Here is a 23,546-nt window from a genome sequence, read left to right as displayed (position 1 = left end):
TCCTAATCTGAATGAAGTGGCATTAATGAATTAACTTCTTGCAGTATGTGAGTTGACTCTTATAATCTTTCATTATTGACTTGGTCAGAGAAGTGTTGATTAAGTTCTTTGGTAGTTTGTGAGTCCATAGTTTGAGGTGAAGTTGTAATACATTCTATTGTAAGGTGTTCAAAATGTTGAATGTTCAAATTTCTGTGCAAAAGGTTACCCTAACTATTTACTGCGAGGCTGTTTATAGATCGAATTAATATATTTCTTATTATGGTTCAGTTAGTCACAGGATGAGTTATCAACGTGTGTATTTTGGGGAGTCATGGGGTTTAGTTTAGGAAAAATAAAAAGGGGAAACTGCAATCCATTAAACATTTCTCGATGCATTTTTCCCCTGTTCCATGTGCATCCTTCTGTAAACAGACACAGACTCGGGCCCGCGGTCTTCTGGCTCGGTGACACCGCTGGCCTGCTGCCTTACATGGGCAAACCTCTCAACTCACTCAGACGGCTGGAATTTCAGAGCGTGACGTCACCGCCTACAACTCTCCCAGAATTTGGATCAAGAAGTTTCACTTTTTTTCTGGTGGGATTTGAAACCTCTCGTTTTATTTCCTAGAAAGCGAGGTAAGCGAAACTACCGCGCGCTCTTGTCGCGCTTTAAACTTATCTGCGACTTGTCGGCTGTGTTTTAAACCGGTGTAGTTTAAGGTACGACTGCTTAAACCCGGTGTTGGGAGTAGCTCCTCACCGATTTGTTCGGCCTTGTTGGGCTATAATATGAATTTTACTGTAGCTCGGACTGAGTTCACAATGAGGGCGTGGACTCGCACGGTAGCCTCGGCCGGTGCTAACGTTACATGTGGGTACTAACAAAGCTAACTAGTCGGTAGCTAGTGCTGAGCCAGACTCAGTCATGCGTTCAACATATACGACGACGTGAGCCGTCAGGTTTCGCCAAAAGGGACTCTGGGCGTCTCTGGTGTGTCTGTTTTTAGCCAAGTGCTGTGCTGCTGAGCAATGCGGAAGACAGCCGTGTCACCAGAGAAAACACGAGAGAGCCGCTCTCTGCTGTGAAATATGTCGCTAAACGTCACCTTCGGGGACTCACGAGCCTCCTGTCCCGTTACAGTTATTAGCGCTAACTGGTAGCTAAAGTAACTGTTTCATAGCTTTTTGGCGTCGTCGTTAAAAAAAAACAAAACTAAAAAAAGTTGTCCCCCCTTAACGTATGAACTGACTAGTTTACGTCGGCAAACGGTTCGCCACGTTGTTTAAATAGTTGTGTCGGTGGTGTTTAACATAGAGCTAGACTTGTGGTCAGTAGTTCTGTTTTCTGTTTCCATTAGACTTCGTATATGACAACAACTTTGATTCATTGTTGCATCCCATGAAGGTGTGGACTAACGTTACTGTGCTGGCCTACAGTGTAACGTTCGTGTCACTTTTAACCCTGGTTTGGAGCGTGACTACCTTGATTTGTGACATAATAAATGTGCAAACGGGTCAGACCTGGTCCCACCTGAAGTCTTAGTGTGCTTAAACCTCATGCAGGGTGCTGCACCTTGACCACTTTACCAACAAGACGTTAACCAACACGGTTCTGAATGAGGTCACTTTCCTCCTTGAGAAAAGTGAGATAACCACTTTGAAAAAGACGCCTTTGTGTCCAACCGTACTGTCCGCCCCGCTGCTCACATCCTCTGTGTTTCCAGCCATCGTTTCTTTAAAGGACGATGTAAATACAACCTTACAAATCCCATTCAATTCCAGGCATGGAGGACAACTCCTACCTTGTTTATTGGCATCAAATGTTTCTCCATGCGTCGCATGTATTGTGAGGTGTTGTGTACAGGCGCGTGCGTCTTGCTCAAGATTCCCTCTAAAGGATTCCATTTATCACAGTCTCACACAGATGACTTAACTGAATACCTCCCAAATGTAGCGTTAACCTTGTCGGTTGCTTTCATCTTTTGTGAAAAGAAATGAAGAGTCCCTGGTCCAGACTATAGATATTGTTCTGCCATAAAATGTCGCTAACGTGAAAAATAAGTCTCACTTTCTTCTCCAAAAGGACTGAATTCAAACTTTAACTTAGATGTTTCAAATCAATAACACCAAGGTCCCCCGAGAGCGCCGTCATCAAACCGCATACATCTGTGTCACTCCGACACATTTTTGACTCAGGCAACATTAAACGGAACTGTCTTTTAAAATCTCCGGTTAAAAAAAGGACTCGTTTGACAGCGTTGATGATGTTAAAGTTAAAAGATGAGTGCCTCAGCCGTCTTTTGAGCCCGGGCCCCCCTGGTAGGTTTAGTCAAGTTACTCTACTGTTTGTGTTATTTTAATGAGGGTGTCCCTTTTTTTTTTTTTTTCTGGAAGGAACAGCAGCAGTCCCCCCCCCCCCCCCCAGAATTAAAGCGTGATGTCAAGACGTTGGGCTTTTTAGAAAGTGTCACCTGTTTGAGTGTTACCACAACCAGAAACTAGTGTGCACCTCTCTATCATCTATAATAAAGAGTGGGCTATCGGTTTTGGGGTTTCGTGTACCACTATTGCTTTTGATCTGCAGATAACGTGTCAATCTTTGCCACGGGGTCATTTAACAATGGAGGTATCTCCAGAATTCTCAAAGCAAGAGGGTCAAAGTTCAAGGTTCCCTGGTATGAGGAAGAAGTATCTGTACTGCATGCAGCAGTACTTGCTTTGACAGGGCAGCTGCAGTATGTACTAAAAGCAGAAAATCAAAAGTATGCGGTTTGGAACGCAGCTAAAGGGTTAGTGACTGACCCAAGATTCTTGAATGCAATCTTGTTAATTCATAGTGTTGAGGAACACATCGAAATATGCAGAGGCCACAGAACAGGGCTGCGTAACCTTGTTAGAGGAAAACAAGTGTGTATTAAGATAAGGACACCAGACTTCTGAGACTTAACACGCGGGGCACAGCATGGACATGTCAGCGCCCGCTGTGCTGTCAGGTTAGGGTGTGACATGTGCTGCGCTGCTTTGCACAACAATACTGTTGCCTTGAATCCACGTGAATTACAACCAAAAAAAAACCCGTAGTGCTGCAGGACAAATGATTGTCACAATAGTCCTACTACGTCTAAAACTAAAGTCGGAGTAAGTGCGGTCAAGTCGGACGCGTTCCAGCAGCCTTCAAAGAACAGGAAGTCCCGGAAACGGTTACTAGGTACATCCTGTTGGAGCCGATCTGTAGGCTACCTGTAGTTTACACACCGCGTTTGGATTTATTCATATTTGTTTGTAAATGTATATATGTGGAAGTGTGCGTGTATAGCTGGCATTGTATTCTATCCTTTATTCTTCTTATGATCTGCCTGGTAAAACACTCGCTTTGATAAATACGCATTTTATTATTATCAACCACACTAGTTCTGTGTTCACACAACATGAGGCTAATGTCCAACAATCTAGTGGCAAATATTACAATTTCACTGAAAATTAGGATTCTCTTTGTTGTCAAAGCTAAGATCCAATCGGCTCTTTGATCGGTGCGACAGCCTGGCGTTTCCCATCATGCACTGGGTGTCGCAGTCGGTGGAGAGCAGCTGGCTTCGTCTCGATCTCATGAGGTCATCGTTGTCCACGCCAACCTCCACATCTGATGTTATTTCGGTCTTTAGTTCTCTTCACTGAGTAACTGTTCCGCCGTAGTGAAACGTTTTCTGCAATGCAACTTGTCAGCATTGTTTTCCCCGAGCTGTGGTTTTTGCTGTGAAGTATTACTCCCAACAGGCCGTGACAGGTGCCTGGTGAGAAATGACGGGCTGGAATTTAAATGGAAAACCTACACTCGGGTCCATGCAGGATTTATAGGAGGCTGCCTATGGCTCATCTGTCCTCTGATGAACGGCACACTCATGCGAACACATTTCTGTGAAGTTGACAGGACCCACTTACTATGTTGCTGTGCTCTCGCATAGCTAAATTATAGTTACGTAATCCGTTTGAATGACAAACAGTTTCTCAATCTCAACAGATTTCGACATACGGTGAAGGGCGTCGCTTCAACAGCCTTCCAGGAATCCCGTACATCCACAGAGGAGACAAGGTAAGACAGCTTTTGCTGTAGTGTGCTTTTTTTTTTTTTTGATATGCTGATGTTTCAGTCTGGTCCCCCCTGCTTTTGTGTTGGGTGGTAGCAGAACTTATGTTTGGAAGGTCATGTGTTGCAGTTCAAGTGCAACAATATGGACATAAGTTATCAAGTCTGGGTCAAGTCGCTCTGTAACGCTGCCCCAGATTTGCACATGAGGACGGTTTGGAAGCTTAAAGCAGCTCAGTGTTGAAAACACAGAAAAGCTAAAACCTGCTTGGTTGATTCTCAGTGCGAGCACTTTATTGTGAGCAGCTCAATGTGTTGCACGGTGTCTCTTTCAGTGAGGATCCATATCGACCCTTAAAGGGGAAGAAGGGTAGATGCACGTGTGAACAAAGTGTGTAGACCCTTTTTACAGCCGACGTCACGATTACATCACGGTGTTAGCTGGAGGCGAATGGAAGGAGGGAAGGACTGGAGGCATGTAGGCATCAGCTCAGAGGAGTGCGCTAAAGCTATGCATCGAGGAAGTCCTGCTGCTGTGTTGTTGGGTGTCAGATTTAATAATGCATACGTTTGAGATGACGAACTCTGTGACTCGAGGCTCTAGCTGCTACAGCTCCAATACATCCAATAACGATGGAGAGAAATGCACGCTAATAGGTTAGCTTAGCCTTCTGCTAACCTCCTCAGCAGTCACGGCTTCATTGGGATACACACACACACACACACACACACACACACACACACACACACACACACACACACACACACACACACACACATTTTGATTTAGCACACGTACGATGAGGAAAAGGGAGATAGTCACATTAAGTTTGTACATTTTTACTCATTTTGTGGTTGCTAATTAGCTCGCTACCTTAATTCGCTCGCTACGTAATTCCACTACGCGCTCATGCTACACTGGTCACAAAAGATGATACCTCTGGTTTTGCCGTTTTGCGATTTATGCTCTATTTTGATACCTTTTTTTTATTAGAAGAAAAGAGTCCAACCATGTCCTATGGAGCGCTAATCGGTAGAGAACTATTTTAATGCTTACGGCCTATTTTCTTTGTGAGATCATGCATCTCTGACTCATAGCAAGGTTTATTGCATTAAATGTGGTTTGTCTCATTGTAAAAAGCACATGCTATGTAGCCATGGCTTTTTATTTTTCTTTAGCTTCTTTTATGTTCTTTTTAAGGCGTTTATGTCGGCATTGTCATGTGACCCTGATTGGCCCCCGTCTTCTAATAAGTTTCAAAACATTCCACGATTTGTGATTTTAGAGTTTGAATTTAAATTCCCAAAAAATTGAAGCAACTCACTCTTCTCCCCACGGATCACCAGCAACAACAGGCTTTTCTCGTCCAGTGCCAGATAAAGGCTCAGTTAGTCATTTAAAAAGTTCTCATACGACTGTATGATCAGACTGATTTGGCATCCCTACAAGTCAGATCTGCACCAGATTTAGGCCCGAAGGTATTACGGAATATTGTCAGAAAACAGTATTTTAAATGCAACTATTTCATCAACAGAATTTTCAAGAAGTGATTTATGATCGTGTGAGAATGTCAGTCGTCTGAACGCGGCCCGTCCCTGTGGGATGTGGGTGACGTAGGTCGGGCTGTAACGAGCTCTCTCCAGCCAAGCTGCTCTTCAACTCGGTCTCCAGGCAGGGAGGTGTAGTGTTGTCTCCCAGCAGCTGGTAATGTTACCGGGATCTCCGCTGACCCACAGGCACTGGTGGGGAGTAATCACACTTTAATTATACCTTCTTAATCACTTGAGCACAATCAGTGTGACAAGACAGCTTCTCACAGTAAATGGGCTATCTTTAACTTCTAATCTGGCCCTGGTCGCCTGATTAACAAAAAAAAGAAAGAAAAGAAAAGTAAATTGCGTCTATTTCTCTGTGTTTCTTTAGCAAATTCATCGTGATGCACATTCACAGCTTTCTAAGCTAACTCCTCTTCTCTACAGTGTTACCCATCTTAGGTCAGAGAGACCCGAAGAGATGGTGAAAAGTTCTCTGTTATTATTCCCAGTGAAAGGTATGCACCACAGAACTGGCTCTGCTGAGGGACTCTGGCTCCGCAGCGTATGGCATTCCAAGTTAAAAAGCAAACCCAACTGATATTGCCCTCAATACTGTCTCCACACTTTCTCCATATTTGGAAATGTTTACCTCCTCACGCTGGTTGACAGAGGTTGGGAGAGGGGATGTGAGTCATTTGGGCTGCACAAGGCTTTCTAGGGGTGAGAGCAGCCATTTAGTCAAGCTAGTGTTCTCTGCTTCACTCATCTAAAGAGAAACTGTGAGTATCACTCTGTGCTTCATCTTTCTTTTGATGTTTTATTTTCCTGTGTGTGTGTGTGTGTGTGTGTGTGTGTGTGTGTGTGCTAGTTATTGTCAAAATAGTACTATAATATAACATCTTTTTACGTAGTCCAAAATGGTGTCTGTACTGTATCGGCTGCCTGCGGAGAACAGTTTTGTCACAGCTTGATTGAAAGTTTGAGAGGTATTAAGGAGAGTCCATTGCTATTTCCTTGCATCAGACTCGACACCGACACACAGCGTTCCCGCGCATCGCCTCCAGAGTGGGAAAAAAAGACTTGATATCGACTGTTCACCAGCTCTACCGGAGATTTTGGGGAAAGCTTTTGTTATTACTATTGTTTTATAAGTACGGACAAACTCAGCACAGTGAGAACATGTTTGACTGGGAGACTGACCTTTGCGTGCAACCCGTCTATCAGCAATACGAGGAGGTCGGAGATGAAGATGAATGATGTCTGATGTCTCAGATATTGTAGGATAGAAATGATTAGATAGCTGTTTTTTCTGCAGATGGCTTGCAGTTGAGTTCATGTGTGTGTGTGTGTGTGTGTGTGTGTGTGTGTGTTTGAGAGAGAGAGAGAGAGAGAGAGAGAGAGAGTTGGGGCCAGCTCAAGTCGAGAATTCTGGTTTGTACAAACATCCGCTCTAACTGATATCTACACCGTAACAGGTCTGACCTTCCTCCTGGCTCTCACTCACACACTTCAAACACTCGGTGTAGCCGGTGCCCGGCAGTAGTAGTAGCGGAGGGAGGAGGTAAATGATTTTTACTCAGCTGTAAGGGCTAACCCGCTCACCTCAGTGATGGAGTGATTAGCTCTCACTTTTATCTTGAAAGGATGCTGGGACTGTACCAGCCTCAGAGCTAGTGACCCCGTTCGTGTCCAAGTGTCAATTGTTTCCATATTTTTTTATTGAAGGCTGAATTCTGCATTGCTGACACATTAATTAATGAATATAATGATCTCTAAGCCATTTATCTGTTCATGAAATGTTACATAAAGCATGTTTTCGGCCATGCTTGTTCCTGTTTTCCTCAGTATTTTCATCGTACTAAACCGGCACCCACAACGCGTCTTTAAATATATATGTGTTTCCTCTGCAATGACTTATAAACATGTCTAAATTATAGATGACCAAATAATTTTTGGATCGTATAGGTCTGTAGCAGTGTCACTGCGAGCGCGATAGCATGCTGACTTTATCTGACATGCCTCTGGCTTTTGGTGCTTTCTGGGTGAAATTTTGGTCTCCATTGGCCTTAAAGTAAAACTTTCTAACATTTGGAGATGGAAATGTGAAAGTTTTGAATTTCGAACAAAAAGACTCCCGCACACTGTCCCCATCACTTGCAGTCAGAGATATTCGGTACACAGAATTCCATCAGGTTATTCCACCAGACAAAAGGAGAGAATATATTAAATCGATTGGTTGACCCGTGTGGAGAGTTGAATTATTAAAAAAAAAAAAAAAAAGTTAGTAAAAATTCCGAAACAATAAAATGTGGCTAAGTTTAGTACACTCTGGGGCAAATTCACAAAAGACATGCGTGGCGTATAAACCTGCACGAATAAGACAATGTGCTATTTGCACGTATTTAAATCAGGTAATATGCAGACGATTGTCTTCTTTCTATTGAAATGAGCCTCAGTGAAAAATGAGTCCAGTTCACAAAGATCAGCGGTGATAGCACAGGTAGAGTTAAATTATTAGTATTGGTGGTAAGAGCACATTCATAAAGGGTCTGTCCACTGTCTAGTGATCATAGGTTACTGAATCCTAAATACAGTTTTCTCTATAATTTGTCTTTTTCTCTCAACATTCATACACACATCCGAATGGATCAGTTCAGTTCTCTGACCGACACTATGTTTCAGCATTTACCATTATCCCACAATTGTTGAGCAAAGATGACTGTGTGCCAGACAGCTGTGCACCAGGGAAAGCAGCATTATAGATGCTTCATCGGGAAGAGATCTAGGAGAGGAAGTAAGGAGGAGTTTTGTCAGAATTGATTATCATAACAACCTATGGGGAAACGTGTAGAGTGCTTTGATGACCTAATTACTTTTGAGTAGCCATCAGAGTTAATCAGGCCTCAGCTGTTTTCTTTACACGCCCTGTTTGAGACTTTGTGTATTTAAAGATTTGTAAGATTTACAATTATCCAACATAAATATTGAACTGTTACCTTTGCACATTCATGAGAATTGTTGTCATCGTTGGCCGGGGCTCCCTCAGAAAAGGGAGTCTTCTAATCTCAATGAGACTTATTCGATATTCTAACATTCTGAGACGCATTGTTTTTCGATTTTAGAATAGATTTCAGATTTCTTTGGCTCGGCCTGTCATTGTAACGTTGATCTGGCGGCCTGCTGGTGGCCGTAAACACTGTTAACTCTGTCAGCACTGTTGTTAGCGCCGTTAGCTGCAAGCCACCAGCTCAGCCGTCGCCATGTTGAGAGCCCCTTAGAAGCAATAGAAATGCTCGCAATCAGCATACAGCACCTTTATGAATAATTAATAAGATAAAAGAAGCTCAATACCAGTTTTATTTATTAGCACAGTATCAAGACTACTGGAGTGAGCAGTTTCTTGACAAATCCACGATCAACAAGAGTGTTTTGAGACGGCTCAATGGCTCTGTCAGTTTAATAAGCTCTGCTGATCGTCGGTTACATCGGTCCCTGGCGACATCTCCGACGCTCTCCAAATCACTTAATCTGGTCTCACTCTACTTTGCGGCCCTTCATTTCCAGATTGTTGCCATCCCCAGATTGGGAGAGATTGAGATGTTTTCAAGACAAGTCTCCCAAATGAATCTCGTCAACAAATTACGGCATGATTAACAGGAGCAATTACACGGAGAATCCGACTGAGCTGAGGAGAATCAAGCTAAAGGGGGAGGAGATTATCTTTCTTATTAAGGAGAATCACTTTAAGGGTTTGATTACTTTCTGTTTTGGTAACTCTTGATTACTCTTTAACTAATGATGCCTTCAAAACAACTTTTTTTTTCTGAACCGGTGAGAGTTTTGGAGCACAGGTCATATAGGGTTGAGAACATGTGCAGCGCGCCGTCTGTTTTCTGGCGACACCGACACTGAAATTATGATCAGAGCTTTTGACTTATTGCTGGTCGATTGGAATTTAAAATTCAGAAGTATTGTAATACTGTCTGGTAGCATATTTGGCAACAATGACGGCTTTAAATAGTCTTTTTAGATGTCAGTATGTGCTTTTGGGATTTTCTCACGATCTTAGTTGATGTTTTTCTTCTCTTTCCCAGTCAAGCTGGAATGTCTGATCCATAAACAAAAATCTGAGACGCATTATTTTTCAATAGATTTCAGATTTCTTTGGCTCGGCCCGTCATTTTAGCTTTGATCTGTAGAAGTCATCACCTCTGTTGAAGGTCTTCTGCTCTTTGAAGGAGGTCCACCTCTAGTCTTCGTCTGCATTTATTATTCACTTTCCAAATACAACCGCCGCGTGATGTCACGACCATCCTTCATGTCAGCAGCCTCCGCCAGACACTCTCTGTCATGTCTGAAGAATTCCGTTTTTATTTCATAGGAATGAATTATCTTTTGCACAGAGCCCAGACTTGCCTGTGGAATGGCCAGTGAACAGTCTGTTCCTTAGTTCCTGTTAATCAATTTGAAAACCCTATAAAACAAATAAACTTTGTTCAGCCGATTACGTTTCCTCCCTACAAACAATCTGTCAGCCGTGTTAAACTTGTGTTCATGGCCTCATCACTGGTGACTAATTAGGAAAAAGTCAGAAACCAAAACTTCCGACATTCGTGAGTGATGCAGTCAGGAAGCTCCTAAACATAGAGACTTGGTCAGCTCATCACGTTACGGTTTGTTTTCTCTTTTGCCTTTATCGCTTTGCCTCTCCTCCATCTCCGGTCCTAATATGGATATTCGTAATACAGTGGAAACCACTTATAGTGATCACGTCTGTCCGGGTCACATTGAACACAAAGCAGATGATTATTATGACCATTTTTCTTCTTAACTTCTCAAGGGGACATCAGAAGATAGCAGCTCAGGAGCAGGACACTACAAGTAGAACTGTTCTGCTTTCCGTAGAAATAATGGTTAAATTATTATTTATTATATATATATATATATATATATATATATATATATATATATATATATATATATATATATATATAGACTGTGTTTCCATCACTTTTTACATTCTGGTCTCCTGACTGCACATCAACACTTCCCAGTAAACAACTGTAATCTTCAGCATTGTCATAACGACAGTGGAGCGATCGTGTGCTAAAAGTGACATTCCCTCTGTGCCCCTATCGTTTAGGATCCGATGCCACTAACTGATTAATCTCAGATTAGGCTGAAGCTGGAGGCTAATGGGACACTTCACACGACGTTGACTGATACACTCACTTGGCATGCAGTGACAGATGCCGGCATCTAAAGGCGGTCAAATTACTGAAGCATGTTGTTGGAAAAACACAGAGCTATTACTGATGTGCCAAAACAGAACGGACGGCATGAAAAACACACATTAAAAACCAGATCAGAATGGCAAAAGGACGATGTCAGTGGACATGGTTAGCATTGTTTTACTTTTAAGTGTCAGCAGCAAGTAGTGAAACCAATCAACGAACACGTATTCATCAGAAATGCACAGATTGCAATTTTCTTGGCAGATTCAGTTTTTTTTTTTTTTTTTTTTAAAAGTCTGACCTGCTGATTCTGGTTTTCATGAACTGGCGGCAAGGCTCTTGACTTTTCATCACCTGCGTCCCGAAAAATGATTTCAGCCGTCTTGAAGTCAGTGTAAAGCGCCAAAAATTCTAAATGTTATCCTTCATTTGAATCATTGTCATCTATGGTGGTTATTTGCACTAAACACAAAAACTTTAAATTGGTAGGAAGTAATTGATTTTGATTGAAATGTTTGCTTTGATTAAAAACCATCTTGGCATTACTAGTTGTAAAGATGTGTTATTAGCTGCTTAGAGCTAGTGTTAGGAAGTTAAACAGGTAATAAATCCCTCTATAATATCTGTTTTATGTTGCTGTGGAAACGTCTCCTTCAAACAACTTTATCTATTCGAGTTTCTGGCTAAATCTTTTTTACAATATTTCATTTTTACATGTCATGATAGTTGTAGTTTGCTTCCACGCAATACTCATTTTCACTGAACAGAGCTTGAACGCATTGTAATAACCTCGGTTAGCGTTAGCTGTTAGCTCCTTTTATCAGCAGTCCTGTGTAAAGGAGACTGTCTCGCACTGCGATGCCTCTGAGCAGAATCAGCGATGTCTGATTGGGTTGTTGTTTCAGATATTCTTACGGTTGTTGCTCCACGGCTTATTGTGGAATTGCAGAGGTGACAAATAGCGACATTGTGTCTTCGCTCACGCTGAAGAACTTTTACACTGACATGTCGTCTCGTGATGTTAAAGTCTGTATCATCATAGACGTGTGTAAATGTGAAAAGAAGAGGACATATGAGGTTTCGATCGGCTGCAGAACGATCTCTTATTTACGGAGTAAAGGTTAAGAAGTGTTTGTAAATGGGTGTAAATTAATGGAATTTCAAAGGAACCTCTTCCATTGAATTGAAACTAAATCCGCTAATATCTCTATTTCTTCTACCAGGGCTGGAAATACTTTTTCTTTTTCTTTTTTTTAAAACTTAAAGAACTCTTGGATGTATCCTTTAGTTTTTAAAAGTCTCCAGGAAGCATTCTCAAAGCACTCTGGACAGAACAGCGAGACTGTAAATTGAGCTATAATGGAATGTCAGCCATTACCAGAGAAGTGTTCGGCGTATAAAATACAAGCTGCTGCTATTTGCCTTCTGGAGTAGTTTGTCAGCCTGAAGTTAACTCTTAACCCGGCAGCGGTTCCTCTTGATCTTGATCAATAAAGGAGAACGGATGCTCCTGGACGGATGGAAACCGTCAAAGCGGCCGATAGAACCTGATGTTTCAGGAGGAGCTAAAGAACGTGGGATTTTTCGAGCTTCCTGCTGGCGTTTGAGACATCGAGGAAGTGCTAAACTGAGTCGGAAGCGTTGTGATTTTCAGGCACAGCACCCTTTTAGTTCTGCCACCATCTTATCGCGTCATCGTAGCTGTGAGTCGCCGGTGTGAGCAGCAGAACTTTTACCCCATCCCTCTTTCGGAGGAGCCTGCATACATCCCCTCTACTACTGGCACACTGTATACATGTGCATATTTCTCATTGGCAGGATTAATTGCCAGCCAGTCCCTGTGGTCCAGGAATGCAATTACCTACTGACCCAAATCATCCTCTTGGCTGGAAGTCACTGTCTGTTCTGGCAGTGTCACACCTGGGACTTCACTTAACCTCACACTCACCCCTCCATGCGGTCCCCACATCGGGGCGGTCTGGATCCGGGTTCGTGGAGCGTCCTCCTTTTTAGGAATACGTGTAGATTTACCAGCTTCATTCGGTCGACCTGTGAGAGTCAAAGGTTTTCACTGAGAGGATTGTTGATAACCTCTTTTTGTCACTATCTAAATCAGAAATGTTTTTAGGAATAAGACATCGCATAAATCAGGTTCTGAGTGATATATGAACAAACCCCTCAGTAACAACCTTCAGAATATAATATATAGAATATAGAAAATAGATGTGAATGAAACTGGAACGTTCAGTGTATGTCAGAGCTGCTGCAGTGGAGATTTCTGGGTCAGAGTGTGAGAAAAATGACATTTAGAGAAAACATATTTTAAAGATATGTTTTGTAAAATGAAGAGACTCCAGGTGAATATGGTAAAAATGTCACGAGCAGAGATCACTATGAAACTTTCCCAGATGTTAAGAGAATTCATTTCTGTATTACAAGTTTTCTGAAACGTTATGTTTAAATATATAAATGAGGCATTATTATGTGTTCACCTTTTTGGTGAATTTAGAAGAAATCGGACACAAACAGACAATTTTGGATGTTTTCTTTCCACTAGTCTGAAAGAAGACGTGTCATGGAAGCAAAATAGTCCAAAATCTCTAAATTGACCGGTGCACGAAAAAAGATGTTTTTGCCTGGGGGTGTCTCGTTAATACAAGCAGATAAATCTGAACTCCTTTTTATTTAGAACGTGCTTTCACAAATCAGGCTACAACAGTTTAATATAAAAAGCTTCATCTTTTCAACACCAGGGTTTGTGTGACATTAGCACCTCTTCAGTGAACGACAAGTGTGCTGTAATTACAAAAATAAGCTTCAACACAGGAAAGCGTAAATTATCAAGGCAACATGATGCAAGAGATTTTAAATTTTTTTTCATCGGTAGTTGACTTAATTAAGGTTAAGAGGTTGGACCAATTTGGACTTCCCTGTTGACCTAATTATGATATTCCTGTGAGGCTAACGATAATCATGTTTCAATGCCGTATAGTTCTACCTTCAACAATAAACATATCACTCTTGATTCAGTCAGATAAAACTTTTTCCAAATCAATTAAAATGAATTCTCAATAAGCATAAGAATGAATACAATAACAGGGCAAACTCTTTTTAAACAGGTGGTGAACATGAGGTGCACAGTGATGGAGGTCTGGCCTCAATTACACACAAAAAAAAAAAAAAAAAGACGTGTCAAATTACAATAGTGTTGACGGTAAACATAACGCTCAGTGTTTTCTTTATGACTAGATATAGCAATAAATCCTACGGAGCCTCAACCACTTCAGAACGCTGTGAGATAGACATCGGTTACGCCACAAATGTCTGTTTCAAGGTAACTTTAATGCTTAAAATGACTTCTATTTTAAATGAGTTCTGTCAATGAAGTTGGATAGTTGAAGCACTCCATATGGCCCTATTGTGAACCGACAACTGTCACTTCCACACATTCACACATTCTGTGAATATCTACTCCAGAGAAGACATTCGATGCTTAAAATTAGGTTTTACACGAGCACCAACGGCTTCCCTGTTACAGTTCACAGCAGAGGCCTGTGAGAGCTTTTCAGCACCTACTGTATATATCATAGGGTATGATATAGGAATTTATTGTGTATCGCGATTTAAAAAAAAAACACATGCAATAAGTTGATTGTGATGACTTTACATTATCGGAATTATCAAATACAATCCTCATGAGTGACTTAACAAAGCGGCCCAGCTTGAAACAGTAGAGCCTGATTTAAAAAAAGTAGAGGAATGTTCTTGTAAGAAAGAACAGACTCGCATGTTATTTATGCAGGGCTGACGTATGATGTATGATCACCTTATTTAAGATGGGTTTTCAATGAAAATGATGTCCATTTAAAAATGTGCAAGATAAAATGGTTCCAGTACGTTTTATTGCCATTTTATGAGTTAATGTCGCGATGTAGCGATTATTTTGGAGAGGTTCATCTTGACATGAACTTTTCATTTCATGCCTCCTTGCCAACCTTTTGACTAGTTTTGTTAGGATAAGTATTTTCTGCCAAAGAACAACAGACAACAATGGCAGTTTGGTGTCTGCAGAAAAGAACTGCAATTCTGACGGTCAATTTTACCTTCTTTTAAAAAATGTAAACATGCTATTTTTAACTGGGGGGAGGCGTTGGCGGACAAAAGCTCCTCAGGCTGCTCAACTTACCATGAGCTCAAGTTTCTGAGGTCAAAGTGAAGGCGGGCCTACGGGTTAACTTTAGCATGCTCTTGGCTAAAGGCACCTCACCCACCTGTTCGTCAAGCTTTTCCAGGTCTTCCATCTTTTAAAAGCTCCCTTTTCTCAGCAGGCAAGGCACATATTTGTCAAGGGATTCACTTTAAGTCCTCAGGAGGTCTTGCTGGTGATCCGAAGAAATTCTTCAGATATCTGAGCGACACAATAACAAAATAATGTAATACGATGTGTACAGAAAGTTCCTGGGTAGCCGTCTTGTTCACAGTCTGTTCACCATCTTAAAGGGATATTTGAGATTTTATTATGAAGTGAGTACGAGGTGTGTGTGTGTGTGTGTGTGTCTATATATATATATATATATATATATATATATATATATATATATATATATATATATATATATGCAATGTGTGACTCAAGGATTAGTTTGGTTCCACCAAAGTCACAATAGTTATCAGATTCAGTTCAAAAAGGGACCGTCTGACGTCAAGGTAACCGGCTGTACATGTCCTATAAATAAAGCGGACACTTGAACTGTCTAGAAGAAGTCTTGCTGCCCCCGCGTCCGCAGCATTACATTGCTTTGCTGTAGAAACACTTCACCAGTATAGTTTTTGCATACAAAAATTGTAAGCAAATATAAATAATTTAGTATGAAGTATGTCATTTGTAAAAATAGATCTTGAGGAAAAGAATTCGACCATGAAACATTCAGTTTTCTGTTATAAGTAATATCAAATAATAATTAAAAAAAAAAAGATCTGCCGGGCCGAGCATGTTACCAGCTTGTGTGTGCCAGCGCCTGGTCGTGCGCCTCTGAACTTCAGTAACTGTAGTTCACTGATACATGCACTGTTAACATGTCTAGAGATTAAACTAAGAAGGCCAATTCCCCTTTAAGTGCTTTAGAAACACGAGGTCAGCGAAATCTACATTTCAGTCAATATTTTCCAGCCAAATAGAATTGTTTACAGGATATTCAACCGTCCGTTTCTGTTGAATGTAATACTTTGTTTCTTCACAGGGTTTGTCTGAAGACATTAAAGTAGTTCATGAATATGAGATCAGAGTTTACAGATAATTACAAGCCCTCCTCGTCGTGCTGGAGTTCAGTTTATGGCTTTTTCTATGAGTTACTCTCTGTTTGACTCAAGCTGAAATGAAACGAAACTCCAGGTCACGTTCCCTCGCTGCGTCTCAGAATCCAGTCTTTCCACACCTCTACCGTAGCCGCCATGTAGCAACCAAGGGGAGAATTCTAAAAGCATTGGCATTAGATATATATATTTGCATTTTTCACAATGTTCTAACAGTTTGTCGACGCCGAAGAATACATAGCATGTACGGAGAGCCGGAGGCGATGCTTGTTGTGGATCCTCGACGTGGATCCTCCCTCCTGCACGATGTCGTCTGCGATGTCAATCAGTTGCTCTGATTAAACCTAAATTGGACTCCAAGCAGGATATGGACCCCAAACAAACAAAAGCAAAACACAGAGGCTTAACTAAAGGGAAGCCATTTATATTCTTTTGGTGCCGTTAAAAGCACTAATGCAGTAAGATTTAGGCTTTAAAGCACGGCTAATGCTGTTATAAGTGTATGAAGAGGTGGAGGGGTCCTCCACATACTGTCCGTTTGTCACAGCATCAAGAGAAAAGCTTCTTTGTGTTTCCACGTGTGCATTTACTTGCACTGTTCTCGTGTCACGTCGATATGCATCGGAGGTTAAGGGTCGCGGTCTAGGTCTGAGTGATTTGGCCCAGAATCCGCTTCATTAACGGATTATCCAATTGTACTTGATGTAGCGTGCGCCGTGGATCAAGCACCATAGTGCACCCACTCTCTCCGATGTTTGAGCTCCCTGCATGCTTTTGTTTGAGGTTGCACATGTGGGCTTTAAAGCTGAGGGAGACCTTACGTGTCAGGTTTGAGGTCACTTGTGTTAATGTCAGACAGATCCAGTACATTAGATGCATTAATCTCTTAAATCCCTCCCAACTTTCATTTGTTGCCGGCATCAAATTAGGAAGAAAGATCCAAAGCAAAGCCCTAGATTTGTTTTTGCCACCTTTCAGAGATGGCGTGTGTTATTCCAGAGCGCTGCTCCGCGCTGCAGTCTAATGACGAAAGCATGTTTTTCTGCCCCACGAAACAACTTAGGAACTAGATCTCAATGAGGAACAGTTACTGTAAAGTTTCTATTGATGTCATTGTGAGACGTTACGAGACTTCAATTGAACAGAAGTGAAAGTTTTCAGAGATAATTTGAGTTAAATCATAAGTTAATCATCGAACACAAAGCGCAGTTGCTTTGACTTCATGTTGTAAACAACATTTTTTGCCAGAAGAAATCCAAACACGCAGCATCTCCTGATATGATATCGCTCTGCTAGCGGCTACAAGCTAATGGTCAAGTGTGGTTTCATGAGACGGGTGAAGCTAACGATTCCAATTCACATTCAATTGATAACATGTATCTGTATTAAGTACAGGAACCAAAGCCATCAAAAATATTTGATCTGTTACACTGAGAGGAAAAAAGGAGGGATTTTGGTCTAGAATATATATGTATATATGCATGTATGTGTGTATATATATATATATATATATATATATATATATATATATATATATATATATATATATATATATATATATATATATATATATTGGCAGTTATCAAGCGATGACTGAACTATCAACACAAGGACACCGGATTCCAAACTGGAAAATATGATTAATATTTATTATATTTCACAGTATCTTCTAAAGTAAATCCCTGTTTTCTTGACCTGCATCACTTCCTGTATTGGTGGTGAGGGCTTGTCGTCGTGAATGCGTTTGGAGCGCGGCGATCCTAAAGCTCACAACTTCTCCTCTCTGTGACACCGTGGTAGTCACCATTAACCGGTGATAATCTCTGCAGCCTGCAAGTGGAAGCCTCTGCAGATTCTAATGGTTTTGACAAGGGGTGGGGGGCAGAGCTCAGTGCAGACACATACTGGCCTCTGCGGACAAAATCGCACATTGACTATGATTTTGGTGTTGAGATAGCAACAGATCGTCTGAGTGAGGTCGCACCCTAAACGCCGAAATCTCCTAGACTCTGCCGCAGCAGCGGAGGATGCAAAAGCCCCGAATGATACCTGAAGCGCCGCAGACATGCAGGAGGCGTCGGTAAGAGAGCTCTCACAGACTTGACGTGTTCACCGCAGGACAGCCGCCGTGCCTCACGCACTTATCAGAAATGAATGTCAAGCTCTGAGGGTCCGTGGCGGCGGACTTTGGAGCCGGGGTCACGGAGCAACTGGCACACAGAAAAGAACGAACACGGGAAAATCTGCAGGCAACACAAACCGGTGACACGTGAAAGACCGGCGCCTTACAGCAAGCAACAGCAGTCACACAGGGACTGGCTCAGGTGAAACTCAGTGGAGGCAACCTGTGGCCAGGTGAGGAACGACTCACTGAAGGAAAAAAAAATCAGCAAAGTGAGGTGTGTTATTAGTGCATTTTGAATTCTAGCGGAAATTACACGATGACGAGTATTCTGAAAAGTCTTCTTGAAGGTGTGTGTGTGTGTGTGTGTGTGTGTGTGTGTGTGTGTGTGTGTGTGTGTGTGTGTGTGTGTGTGTGTGTGTGTGTGTGCACATCGACGAGAGGCGTAATGAAGGCTTCTAACTGGGTTTGTGAAAGTCACTCTGCTGCGTTGGGCCCGGGATCCGCTCCCCTCTAAGTGAGAACGCTGTTTTTCCTGGTCCGGGTGGAGCTCTCAGGAACGCTTTTCAGGTCAGGTGTAAACCAGAGGAGCCGCTTTGCTTCCCGTCGAGGGTATTTCCTGCACTCCGGCCCGCCCTCGGGCAGATTCCTTAAAGCCCAGCGGAGCTGCACTGTACCTAGTTGAGAAAAGGTAACGTGCACTAATTTAACGCTGCGCCCGCTGTGAAGAAGTGGTTATAAATACACTGTAAAGCCGAGGGGGGGGGGGGCAGAGGTGTTTTTCAGCGATATGTATTTTTCATCGGTTCGGTCTACCTCCTCAGGCTGTAAACATCGAGGCCCAATCAAGCTGTCCATTGTAGGAGCACTTAGAAAGCATGCGTCCACAGAGGAAGCGGGACCCGCTGCGCCTCGGCTTCGGCAGACCTGTATGAGAATAATGTTTGGGTCAGCTCTTGCATAAAAAAAAAAAAAGAAAAAGCAGGAGGACCAGGATGATGGTTAGAAGAAGAGGGGAGGCCTGTCCATCACAAGCGGATAAATAAAGAGCTCTTTCAGGGCCTAAATTGCATTTCTTTGACAGATTGCGGGTCTTTAGAAATGTGTTCGTGGTCTAATGTACTCGGATGATCACTTGTGTTTGATAGCAAATTGCTCCATCTGAATGTTTAATGGCTCTGATAATTTGAGTATTTAACTCATTGTGTGGCTGAAAGTAGCTTCACCTAAGTTATCGTAATGGATTTGGCATTGAGTGAAATTGGCTCATTTTATTTGACTGTTTAAAATTTTTTTTTTGCCTGAGCACTAACGGTGAATGTTTATAAATATCCTTTTGAATGTAATGTAAAAATACATGCCCCGTCTGCAGGAAGTGCGTGGTTGATTAGATGCTCTTGTGTAACGTCAGTTCTCAGTTCTCTAGATGCTACAAGTGGCTTTGGTTCAGCTGAGTTTATGTGAAGTCTGCAGTAGTGTCTGCCACACGCGGATTGTCGTAATCTGCATTAAAAACAACTGTAAAGGAACAAAACACAGAGGCAACACACACAGTTTTAGGTTCAATATGACTTCCATATCCCAGGGATATAACGTTCAATAGATGCATGTCCATAAATCTGCTTTGAAATACCAGAAAGAAAGATGCTCCTCTGAAGTCTGAGAATCGTCACGCGTCTCTGTTAGACTGCCTGATATTTGTGTTCATGAGACAAAAAAAAAAAACGTCTGTCATGGTCAAAATAGCCTCAAGCGGTTGAATCAAAAGGAAAAAAAAGTAAATTCTATCATACGGTTGTTATTTATGTGGTTAGTTCATTAGCCATCATTTCAGCACCAGCTGCAGTAACGAGGCTCTCCGGCGTGAGCGCTCCATGTTCGGCCCACTGGGTGTCACATTTACCGGGATTAACGCGGGTCTTGTATTTACTTTGGTATCTACTGTAGATTTATGTAAAAACATGTACATTTTGATGTTCACTGCGAGAGGGCAAAACGTTCTGTGCTGCAGGGCCGGATTTCTGCACAGCTGCTATTACCGCTGCCTTAGAGGCGCCATGCGAGCACGGCGGCATTATCAACGAGTGCAAAATAAATACATTCTGCTTTTAACTCGTTGGATTGGCTGCAGTTGGCGACTGAGAGGCGAACACAAACCAAATGAGCCCTGTTGACCTGTGTTTTTCCACCATTTCTGGCCGGATCATCATATTACACAACTCCCCAGATGTTGTAGCACAGAATGTGCTGGAGCCCTTTTTTGTTTGTGTTTTGGATCCGTAGCGCAGAGACTCTAAGTCTCACATAAATCAAACGTAGTGGATATGTTTCACGTCCCCCTCGTCTCGGTCAAGATATTGGTGCTACTGTAGATCAAGATATTATTATTTTTTTTCTGGTTTGATGACTCATTTTCACTCTCCTTTTCTTAGCTGGAGAGGTAGTTGCTGGTGGTGATAGATGGTTTCTATGATGACGGATGTTTGACAGTTCACCTGGTGGTTTAGAGGCTGCTGTTTGCTTTAGGAAGAATCCAGGAGTGAGTATGTGGAACTGCATGTACAAGGCATGCATGAAGCTGCTTAAAAACATCATCATAATGGCGCTCACTAAATCTAAATTTGAGGTATAGATAATATTAGTAGCACTGTTCTGTACCCTTGGTAGAAAAGAATGGGTAATCCCCACTGAAAGCAATTTTGATGTCAACCACTAGGCTTCACTTTATCGACCCACTGTGACTCTGTGAGATGGCCTTCTTATTTTTTGTGTTTCTACATTGATTGATCAAGGCTCACCGGTCTGGTCGCGAGCTTGTCTGTATCACTGCAGGCTGATTCTCCTCACTCGCTAACTAATAATCCATAATTAACCCGCGTATCGCTCCCAGTGGGGATTCCCAGTAAGTCCCCACAAAGACGGTTGACCGGGATCTCTGTCCTGACCCAGGTGTGCCGATAGATGGATCCCACTCTATCCTAAACTGGAGGCGTGTGGCAGACTGTTTATTACCGGCACTGGATACGCCCCCCTAAACCCTGTATACGGGCAGCCGGTGTAATAAATACTCTGGCACAGGCCCAAGAATGGGAGCGATGCCACCAACAAAAACAGAAGAAGAAGAAGATAGAAGTGGTGAAATTGAAGCCCTGTTAAATAAAGCTGAAGTAAACGTGTGATTTTAAAAGTGTCAGTACTGGCGTTACAGGGAACTCACAGTGTGTCAGTAATTCAGGAGGTGAACAAGGCTTCAGCGGTCTGGTAATATTTCTTTAGTCCACAAATTCCTCTCATAAACATGAATCCAATCGCACGCATTTGGATCTTAGTTGATTATATGATAGTCATGCGCTTCAAATTGTGGACAAACTCTCGGTGGCTGTGAAAACAAGATGTTTTCTTTCTGTCTATGTTGATCACTCGTAAAATGTTCTCCTACCAAAGAGAAGAGCAGCAAAAAGAAAACAGAAGTCAATGGGTACTAACAAAACGAGAGCAAATCCTGGATTCAAACATAAATCAGAGGACATTCATTCGTATATATGGCTTCCTGCATGAGGCCCCGTTTTGGTTTCTGATGTCACTTTTCTATGTTTTCTGAACAACAAATTAAATTCCATTATCTGTATTGGGGCAGAAGTCTAACTGGCTGATATTCCAACACGCCAGCAGATAAAACCGGAGTTATTAAGGCTGGATATCACTAGGTTCATCAACATATTTTATTTTTCCAGATCTATACTCTTTATTGTTGATTAATACATTTATTTAGTTTTTCATTTTACCGACTAAAAACTAAATGTCAAACATATTGTTTTGTGTGATCAAAGATTTTCAATTTGTAAAATTTAGAAAAACTGTAAAATCCTCACGTTGTAGAAGCCGAAACAGAACGGTTTGGTTAATAATCAACCAAACCTTAATTTGATTAAATATGAACTTAAAACTACTCTAGGCACACGCTTCTCATTTTACCGTAGTAAAAAGCAGGATTCTCTTTCTGCGGCAACACAATGTTCACACAACGCAACACTAAATCTGCTGATTATAAGTGAAAAAGTAAAACCGTTTTAGAGGTAACCACATTAATGTCACTCAGTCATTGAGACTGCATTAAATAAAAAGAAAAGAAGAACCAGCGAGTCCGGCCGCTCGAAACGACACCAAAATAGAGTCTCAACATCAACATCATCTCTCTGGAGGAACGGCTGCTGGTTGCCGTTCCCTCCTCGCCCGGCTATCTCGTGTAGAGGAGCATATGCTAGAACAAGGAACGCCACTTCAAGCACTAGTTGTTCCTTAACATTAGCGCGGCGTAAAAGAAACCGAAGTGAAGTTGAGAAAAGACTTTAGTTGTCAGCCGCATGTTCTCAAAACATTGGATTATATTTGCCAAATAATAAAAAAAAAAAAAAAGGTGTGAAGGAGGCAGGGATAACGATCCCAAACTGGCGCCCACCAGTAATTACGATGTGGGTACAAAGAGATTTTTGCCATTCTAAAGGGAGAAGGGGAGTGTAGGTGTATTAATTCCTATTCCTTCCTGCTTCCTCGACTTGGAAGTTCAGATTTAGAAAAATAGACCCCCCCCCCCCCCTCCTCCTCCCCCCCACCCCTCCCTCAAAAGAAAAGACAAAACAAGAACTGTCACATTGACTGACGCCAGTCGCATGTAGCATCTGTGTTCCCACCACTGCTCCCCATAGTATATGCCACACTGTGGCAATGTGGGGAAACTGACAATGTCAATTTATCAGAACAAACGAATTCCTCAGCAAGAGGAGTACACATCTTCAGGGCCCTGGAGACATGAATCATTCCACCCCCACCCTTACCTGTATCTAAACAGAATGTAGGACATTCACAACACCAGAAATAGAAATTTCACTCACAATTATCATTTTTGAATGTATCCCCTGCAGTCAAAAGTTGGGGTTTCACGTTGGGAGTTAGAGCTGCACTTTTTAACGCCAACTTTGTTAAAGTAAACAATTGAGTGAAAGGCACCGCGGCGAACAGCGGCTGCAGCCGACGATTGGACAGTTTGGATGAATCGATCCGGACCCGTTCAGCCTAAAGCGATGTTCTCGTGTCACCTTTCTGCTGCTTTTGCTGTATAATTATGTTGTGTTTCTTTTCAGGTGTCTGATCCTGTAGTCCCCGCCATCGCTTAGTGTGACAATTTGGGTAAGTACTCAACCTCATTTTTCCCCTCCTACGGTACGATGCTGTATATATTCACAGATCATAAACACTGCTGCTGCAATGCCCAGCC

The 23,546-nt window shown here is 42.1% G+C and overlaps 1 protein-coding gene across 2 annotated transcripts in view; it reads left to right on the top strand.

Moving 5' to 3' along the window:
- Positions 1 to 528: 528 nt before the first annotated feature.
- The window catches only part of lpp (LIM domain containing preferred translocation partner in lipoma), a 138,796-nt gene continuing 115,778 nt past the window's right edge, over positions 529 to 23,546 (top strand). Inside the window, exons 1-3 of one of the 2 annotated variants that reach the window (XM_068707847.1) lie at positions 529 to 618; positions 4,001 to 4,072; positions 23,413 to 23,458. The gene's annotated coding sequence lies outside the window, so the exon portion shown is untranslated. Of the gene's footprint in view, positions 619 to 4,000; positions 4,073 to 5,444; positions 6,382 to 23,412; positions 23,459 to 23,546 lie in introns of those variants that run through there. The other variant, XM_068707848.1, reaches the window with a different exon arrangement.

This window comes from Cebidichthys violaceus, unplaced genomic scaffold (assembly GCF_023349555.1).
Source record: "Cebidichthys violaceus isolate CVI_PGR_0920_01 unplaced genomic scaffold, fCebVio1.0.p SCAF_13, whole genome shotgun sequence".
Taxonomy (NCBI): Eukaryota; Metazoa; Chordata; class Actinopteri; order Perciformes; family Stichaeidae; genus Cebidichthys; species Cebidichthys violaceus.
Note: the sequence above shows the minus strand (reverse complement) of the source record. Positions and strands in the feature narration are given on the sequence as shown.